Consider the following 8,732-nt stretch of genomic DNA (forward strand, 5'->3'; position numbering starts at 1 on the left):
TAGGGACTCTATGAAAGAGAGTGTTGTATATAAAGAGCATGATGGCAAATACCTACAGTTCAAGGTGAGAAGAAATCAGCTCTTAGTGAATTGTGGCTATCAGATGAGGTAGTAAATGCAGAAGACAGGGATGCTGTAAGCATCCGTGTTGGTGCAAAGGGAATGAGTGCCAAGAGAGCAAGTGATGTGCTGTAGGATGCACCCTGGTCCAATAATCCATAGGTTCCTGCCCTGGCAGCAGCAGCATTCCAATGAAAGGTGCTGGTGTGCTCTGAAATGTAGTATTGAAGCGCAGACTGTATTTTAAGTGGGTTGGAGATGTGCTGCAATGAGATAGTGAGGTTGATACAAGTAGGATGCCAACCTCCTTGGATGAGGGCGGTGGGCAGCTCATGCCTACGGAAAGTGCCCTAAGATGTTGGTGACTGCTGTCCAAGATGGAGGCATAGAGGAGCAAGCAGCCAGGTATTCCTGGCTTCCATTGTCAGGAATTGATGACATCTAGTTTCTATTCATGAATAGGAAACTGCGTATCAATGAGGTGAGATAGACAATAATGGGATGCAAAAGGTTCATACGGGCTTCTTGACACTCACTAGTGAGATCCTCATCTGGCTGTTCAAACCTTTGCTGCAGAATTGTACATTTTTCTTCCAATACCCGGAATCTCAATTCTTCCAACCTCACCAAGTTTACACCCCCTCTCTGTTGCTTATGTCACCCCGGGAAGCTTCCGCTCTTTGTTTGAATATATTCCACCTAATGAAGCCAATTTACAAGATCTAGAAAGTCTGAGGCTTCAAGGTCAATAGTCTGAGGCTTCAAGGTCAATAAACCAGCAACGAATGAGTTGAAAACAAGAGGAAAATAATTAAAAGAGAAAGATCTCAAGGGAATGCATTCTGTTGATTTATTTTTTCACTTTCCTCAGTTGTGCAATGTGGAGACACTGCAGGAACTTACTTGGATGTTGCTAGGTATAAATCATCAGATATATTTTATTAACTTCAAACCCACAAACTGAAGGAATATGCATTCTTGGTCCTAATGCAACTGCTAACCGAAATTCATTCCAGTAAGTTAGGCTGATTAAAGCTTTTTATTGCTTGAATGGCTGACAAACACTGATGCCTGTTGGTGGACCCGAGAATTGTAATTGTTACAAAAATTGAAATTATTTTGGTCACATAACTTTAACCTTTGAGCTGATCCTTCACTCAAAGCAGTGAATCCACAATCTAATTTTTATCTTCAAATAAAATGAAATTACAAACTTTCTTTTCCCCGGTTATTATGGTCCCTTAATTTCACAGCTCTGTCCACAGGTTTCGAAGAATCATAAAATTTCACAGTACAAAATACGTACAAAATTAACTCAGTAAGAGAACCATGTCCATCCACAATTACCTTGGAGAAGCTGCAAATGTGTCAACCACTGAATACTTGGAGGCTAGGGCCACTGGCAGTGCTGTGCAAGAGAAGGTCCAGGATTTTGATCCACTGACAGTGAAGGAATAGTAGTATAGTTCCAAGTTATCATGTTGTGTGACTTAGAGGGGAACATTCTGGTGGTGATTTTTCCATGTATCTGCTGTCGTTGTCCTTCTAAGTGATAGAGTCCATGAGTTTGAAAAGTGCTATTAAAGGAAATTCAGAGTTACTGTAGTGTGCATCGTAATGTTACACACTGCTGCCGCTGTGCACAGGTGGTGGAGGGAATGTATGTTGAAATAGTTGGATAGGGTGTCACTCAAATGAGCACCTTTGTCCAAGTGATACTGAGCTTCTTGAGTGTTGTTGGAGCTGCAGCCATCTAAGCCAATGAAGCGTATTTCATCACAGTCCTAATTTCTGCCTTACTGGTAGTGGACAGGCTTTGGGAGACAGGAGGTGTGTTACTCTCTGTAGAATTCCTAGGGTCTAACCTGCTCTTGCAGTCACGGTATTTGGACGGCATGTCCAGTTTCTGGTCATGGTAACCCTGAAATGTTGATAGTGAAGAATGTGGCGATGGCCATGTTACACATCAAGGGCTGATGGTTAGATTCTCTCTCACTGCAGATGGACATTGCCTGGTACTTGTCACTTTTCAGCCAAAATCTAGATAATTCAAAATTAAACACTGTTAAGCAAAGAAAATAAGGAATCCTGCAAAGAAAACATTGCTGCAAAAGTAATCTTTCCAGGAAGATGTAGCTTCAGAAATGAGGCAGATAGAAAACAGAACTGGACATCTTGGAGAAAATAAAACTTAAGATACAGAATAGCTTCCAAATTTGACACAAAATCAGAAGGTAAACAAGTTTATACATTTTTACATTTGTTTGGGAAAATAGCTTATGTCAGTGAACAAAGGAGGAAAAGAAGCAACAGGTACTTTTAGAGATAATGGGAACTGCAGATGCTGGAGAATCCAAGATAACAAAGTGTGGGGCTGGATGAACACAGCAGGCCAAGCAGCATCTCAGGAGCACAAAAGCTGACGTTTCAGGCCTAGGCTCCTAACATGCTGCTTGGCCTGCTGTGTTCATCCAGCCCCACACTTTGTTATCTTATAACAGATACTTTTGTTTGAGTTCTACAAGCTATGGACAATTACTATAGCTTTAGATCAAATACAACGCTTGAAAGAGAAAGTTTTAGTAGAGGAGTTGAGCATCATGGACAATCCATCAATAATTTCAATAATGATCACTGTATTGTAGTGAAAGCTGTGACTTTGGGGCTTTAAGTTTAGAATTCCTAACAGACAGAATTGTTGTTGGAGTTGCTGATGAGCTCTTGTCAGAGTTATTGCAGTAAAGTGGATTTAGTCTGGACAGAGACATTGAGAAGGTAAATGAAGTAGAGGTTCAGAAACAACACAGGTCAATACTCATAGGAGAGGATCAACCTTATCACGAGATCAGAAGAATCCAACCAGTTCCTAAGGAACAAAAGTCACATGCAAAAAAAACAGCTCAGCGTGTGGGATAAATACCAGATACTAAAAGCCAATTTCTGCAGTGTGAAGCAAGAAAACCTCACAGGCACACAGTACCCAATTATTAAAAGAAAATTCTACATCTGTAAATCACTTTCAGAAAATGTGCTGAAGTAAGAAAGTCACAGAGTAAAGAGAAGACTAATAGCTGCTCACACAAAGAAGCTAATGAGGTAGAACAGCATGCAAAGGGAAAAAAAAAGTCTAAAGTATTCCCAGGGGAAATAAATGATCCAGACCTGGACTTTATTTGGCAAGAAGATATTTATGTCAAAGGGTATCTTTTCAGTGTAATTTGAAGTTTGAACCAGAGGCAAGGTCCTTTTTCCTCACCCTTTCTCTCTCGAATCCTGGCAGACTAATCTGTCAGTTTCAGGAATATGTTAAAAATTTGCCTGGCTGAAAGAAAGGGTTATTCTCCAGAGTTGCCACTACTACAATCCATCTGAACGCTACAGGTGAGTGAGGGAGTGAGTCGCCCATCAGGTTTCAGGCAATTCAGCATTGGAGAAGCTTTTCTAAAATCCAGGCTAACCTGCTTCATGATTGTGGTGGTTTTGTTTCATTAAGTCTATTTTAGTCAACTACTTACTTTATCAACAGCTTGATCGAGCTCTGTCAATGGGCCTGGTACCACTGATCCCAGTATTCTCGGGTTAACGTGGGCAATGAACCAGCAATAATTTGTCATGCTGTCCAGAGGCACCACTGCATTCGGGAATGTTTGGCGAGGATAGTAATCACACTTAGCTATTTACTCAGTCACAGCAGAATGGAGTTTGTCAATATTTACTGTCGAGGCTGACATTAAATAAAACAGGCCCAAACCCTGAAGAAGGACAGCAACCAAGCATTAACTCCAGCAAATGGCAGAGAAAGTGAAGTAGAATGACCCCACTTGAACTTATTCAAACTAGCAGAAAGAGAGGTTTTCCTTGAAAATAAAGATGGAGAAGATTCCAGAATTAGGAACAGTCCACGTTAAGGAGAATAGTGCCATCTAGTGGTTAAACTATATATTGCACAGTATTGGAACAGTCTCATCATAAGATCAGACCTAACAAAGTAAATTTTACAATACATTGAAGTAAATTTTCCTCTTGATCATTTTTTTTCAATGAACTCATGTTTCATTCTTTGGAAATGGATGAGCCTATGTAATTGATAGACAAGAAGCCACCAAATCACCGAAGTGAGCTAGGGGAAATATAAGCTTCGGATGGTTTAATAGAGTTGGTGGAGTCACTTATTGAATGGTGGCAGATATTCAAAAAGCTTTCTCTGGTTCCTATTTCTTATGAGTGAATTTTATTGTATCCTGGAATCAAACCTTGATACCTATGTGGCTTTGTGTTACTTCAGACAGCACCTTTATCTAGGCCGTAGTTCAGTAACGTTAGCACACTTCGTTTCAACATCCTTTAAAGACACACTCCTGAAAGATAACAACCTCACAGTTATGATGTTCCAAATTTCCCCATCTATGTCTGTAGCACTGCCACCTTACTTCTGAAAACCTGCCTTTACGACCAAGAGATTGCTGACATCCATCATTCCTTCCAAGATTAAAACTCAATTAAAATATTTATTTGGGTTGGATTTTTCATTGTTTTGACCTCACTTGTTCCTAACCACCCAGTTCTTCCCCTGCAATTCCTGCCTGATCTCCATGCTGCCGACCCATTCTCATGGGGCATCTCCCCAGCTCTCAGTGACCTGTCCCAGCACTAACTGCCAGGTCATCCACTTTCACCTCGCTCAATTCCTCCCATTCTCTCACAGTACAACAATGCAGCACACAGTATGGCACACAGGACCTGTAAGGCTGGAGGGGAGCCTGATATTGGACACCTCACCCACTATGAGGAAGAATCCAGGCCCTCATAGGGATCACTCAAGCAGCATTGCCAAGATTACTAACTGCCAACTGAGGAAATACCATACTGCATGCCTCTGCAACTCTCACAGTAACCCCGCTGTCAGTCTCAATCATTGCTCACCACATTCTAACAACCAACCACGACATCTTCTCCCTCTTTTAGCTGGCACTAGCAGGAGGTCGACCACCATCTGTGAGAAATGGCTGTCTCTGCCACCTTCTCGATCTCTGATGATCACTGCACCAAGGCCATAGTAAAACATCAATAAGACTGCCTCCTGCAGCCCTCTCCACTTCAAATATTGACACCGTTGGGGGAATATCGATGTTAGAGAGTGTGGGAGCACAAGCTAGGGAGCACCTTCCTGCAACAACTCTGCAGCTGGTTAAGTAAACGTCACCCGGGTCTCTGGCAATGGGGGACTGCTGGAGACCACACATCTGCTTAGCTCTAGGCAGGAGGACACTACCATATGGTGCCAGTAGTCAAGGAGCTTGTCCACAGGCACAAGGAAGAACAGGAGCACAGTCTGGAATGTGGGACACAATGGTCCTCATTGATCACAGGCTTTGAAGAATCTGGCTGCCTCTGTGTACAGGTTGGTGGTTGCCTTGGAGACCTGGAGCTAGCATGCTCAGGGTTAGCTGGAGAGGCACACTTCATTTCTTGATGCACTGGCCCTTAGGCACGGGCTCCTTGTGTCCCTTCGTCACTAGAAGACAGGGCAGTGCCGAGATATACACAGCCAGGCAAGGAACCACTACCCGCTCCCCTAGCAATTTCCTCTCCAGACACTCCAGAGATGGTGGTTACCTCTGCCTCCACCCTGCCTGTCCCCACTGACCCTTGAAAGTTGTGGCTGCAGAAGGTTCACGTGCCTCTGGCAATGTCTATCCCATCCGGACGCAAATATGCCCTGGGCCACTGAACCAAACTTCTGGGGCCAACAGAATGTACACTGAATGTCGTGGGAAGGAGAAGAAGCATTATTGCAGGAATGCTGGTGGCATGGGTGATACTGCAATGTGTATTATTTGTTACATTTCTACAAGGGTCATTGTTTTGCCTCTGTGTCTGTTTGAGTCTCCAGCAAACTGCTGGGGAGCCACAGGATTGACCATGACCCACTCAGTGGGCTATAGAGGCGCAGACTCCCTGAACAAGAACACCCCAACTGGATGCCCGATCATCGCTAATTGTCTGCACTGGGCTAGAAAGCTGCTCTTAACTTACTGTGCCAGGTTGCCCTGGCTGACAGATGCCTCCATGGACTCAGTGAGGACTGCTCCCTTCAGACATTGGCAGCCTTCTTGCTACATATTTAGGGTATTTGCTGCATAAGCTGCTGGTACATGGTACAGGTGTGAGACTAATGTCTCACAGCAAGATGTACACCCTTGATTGAGGACTGCTGACAGCAAGGCAAGCTGCCCCTGGTTGTTTGACTGCACCAATTTGCATGGCCAATAATGCCATAAGATATGGGAGAAGAATCAAGCCATTTGGCCCATTGAGTCTGTTGCATCACTTGGTCATGGCTGATGTTTTTCGCAACCATGCCTTCTCCCCATAATCCTTAATCCCCTTACTCATCAAGGCAGGGCAAGACATGAACAGTGTAAGTATGCAGATAAGCTCTAAGGCAGCGACCACTAAGAGAGCAAGTGAGCAGCATCAAGATGCAGTTTGGTCTAATCCATGAACTGGGTGCCAATCTGTTGCTTTCATGGTGATCTTACAGCAGCTTCTCAATGCTAGCGATTGATCTGCCCTGCGTTATATATCTGTCCTTCCTGAGCAGCCTGTATGTGGATCACGGGAGTGCCATGATGTTCATGAGGGATTGGCAAATGTCGGATACCAGTGCCCATGGACATGCGTAATGTGGCCGGTGCCCCTGGATTCATGATAATAAAATGTGAGGCTGGATGAACACAGCAGGCCAAGCAGCATCTCAGGAGCACAAAAGCTAACGTTTCGGGCCTAGACCCTTCATCAGAGAGGGGGATGGGGAGAGGGAACTGGAATAAATAGGGAGAGAGGGGGAGGCGGACCGAAGATGGAGAGAAAAGAAGATAGGTGGAGAGAGTATAGATGGGGAGGTAGGGAAGGGATAGGTCAGTTCAGGGAAGACGGACAGGTATTACAAGAGAGTTGCAATGGGAGAGAGATTCCCTGAGGTTGGTCCGGAGGGAGGAGGGTAACTTCTTCAGATTAGGCATCCCTGGAAGAGGCTTCGCAGTGAGGTTAAAATAGTATCAGAGATAATGGGAGCTGCAGATGCTGGAGAATTCCAAGATAATAAAATGTGAGGCTGGATGAACACAGCAGGCCAAGCAGCATCTCAGGAGCACAAAAGCTGACGTTTCGGGCCTAGACCCTTCATCAGAGAGGGGGATGGGGAGAGGGAACTGGAATAAATAGGGAGAGAGGGGGAGGCGGACCGAAGATGGAGAGAAAAGAAGATAGGTGGAGAGAGTATAGGTGGGGAGGTAGGGAGGGGATAGGTCAGTCCAGGGAAGACGGACAGGTATTACAAGAGAGTTGCAATGGGAGAGAGGGTCTAGGCCCGAAACGTCAGCTTTTGTGCTCCTGAGATGCTGCTTGGCCTGCTGTGTTCATCCAGCCTCACATTTTATTATCTTGGAATTCTCCAGCATCTGCAGTTCCCATTATCTCTGATACTATTTTAACCTGACTGCGAAGCCTCTTCCAGGGATGCCTAATCTGAAGAAGTTACCCTCCTCCCTCCGGACCAACCTCAGGGAATCTCTCTCCAATTGCAACTCTCTTGTAATACCTGTCCGTCTTCCCTGGACTGACCTATCCCCTCCCTACCTCCCCACCTATACTCTCTCCACCTATCTTCTTTTCTCTCCATCTTCGGTCCGCCTCCCCCTCTCTCCCTATTTATTCCAGTTCCCTCTCCCCATCCCCCTCTCTGACGAAGGGTCTAGGCCCGAAACGTCAGCTTTTGTGCTCCTGAGATGCTGCTTGGCCTGCTGTGTTCATCCAGCCTCACATTTTATTATCTTGGAATTCTCCAGCATCTGCAGTTCCCATTATCTCTTGCCCCTGGATTCATGTCCTGAGATGCAGTTTGGTGCTGAGCAACATGGAGATTACCTCGCAGCCTGTAGGGAGCTGAAGTCACTCGATGCCAGCTCTGGTTTCATGTTGAGGATTTGCGTTGTCTAACTTTTTAAACGTATTTGCAAGCTGGAATGCTGAACATTAATAAGGTGAGTTGGGTCATCAATAAATCTAACAAGCCAGTAAAGCCCCTTAAGTGGCGATTCAGCTGTGAGAAACGTGCCTCTGTATTTGTCAAAAGCTTAAAAGATGCAGTGCGTTGCTTTGAACATTGAGAACAGTCTCACCAGACTTCTCATCCGATTCTGCCCAAAATCTCTCCATCACCCACGTCACTTGGACCCCTATCAGTCTGTGTCTTGTCCTTGAAAAGTGTTGGCTTCTTCTTGAGTACTATAGGTTCTTTTAGGAAGCAAGCATTACATAGTCTTGACCCATTTAAAAGTGTTGGACATGTGAACAAAATATGATTTCATAGTCTGGGTGAGTGCACACCATAAATAATATGAATAAATCTGCACGATTACACCATCTGCGTTGGGAACTTTGCGCCGCCAGTAGAGGAAAGGGTTGCAGTTCTCCGGTTTGCCGCTAGGGGGAGGGGGTTAGCTAGACTGGCGTTTAGACCCCGCCCACCAATGGGCGGATCCATTAACGTGACGCCCTGCCATCGGTGACGTTTCTAAAGAATCACCGCCCTATCCAGGGCCGTTCTCGGAGTAAGCCGCGCCTTTCTAGGCGGTCTCAAGGGGACCACGCGCAGTTTTTTCACCCGT

The sequence above is a fragment of the Stegostoma tigrinum genome, chromosome 24 (assembly GCF_030684315.1).
Source record: "Stegostoma tigrinum isolate sSteTig4 chromosome 24, sSteTig4.hap1, whole genome shotgun sequence".
Lineage (NCBI taxonomy): Eukaryota > Metazoa > Chordata > Chondrichthyes > Orectolobiformes > Stegostomatidae > Stegostoma > Stegostoma tigrinum.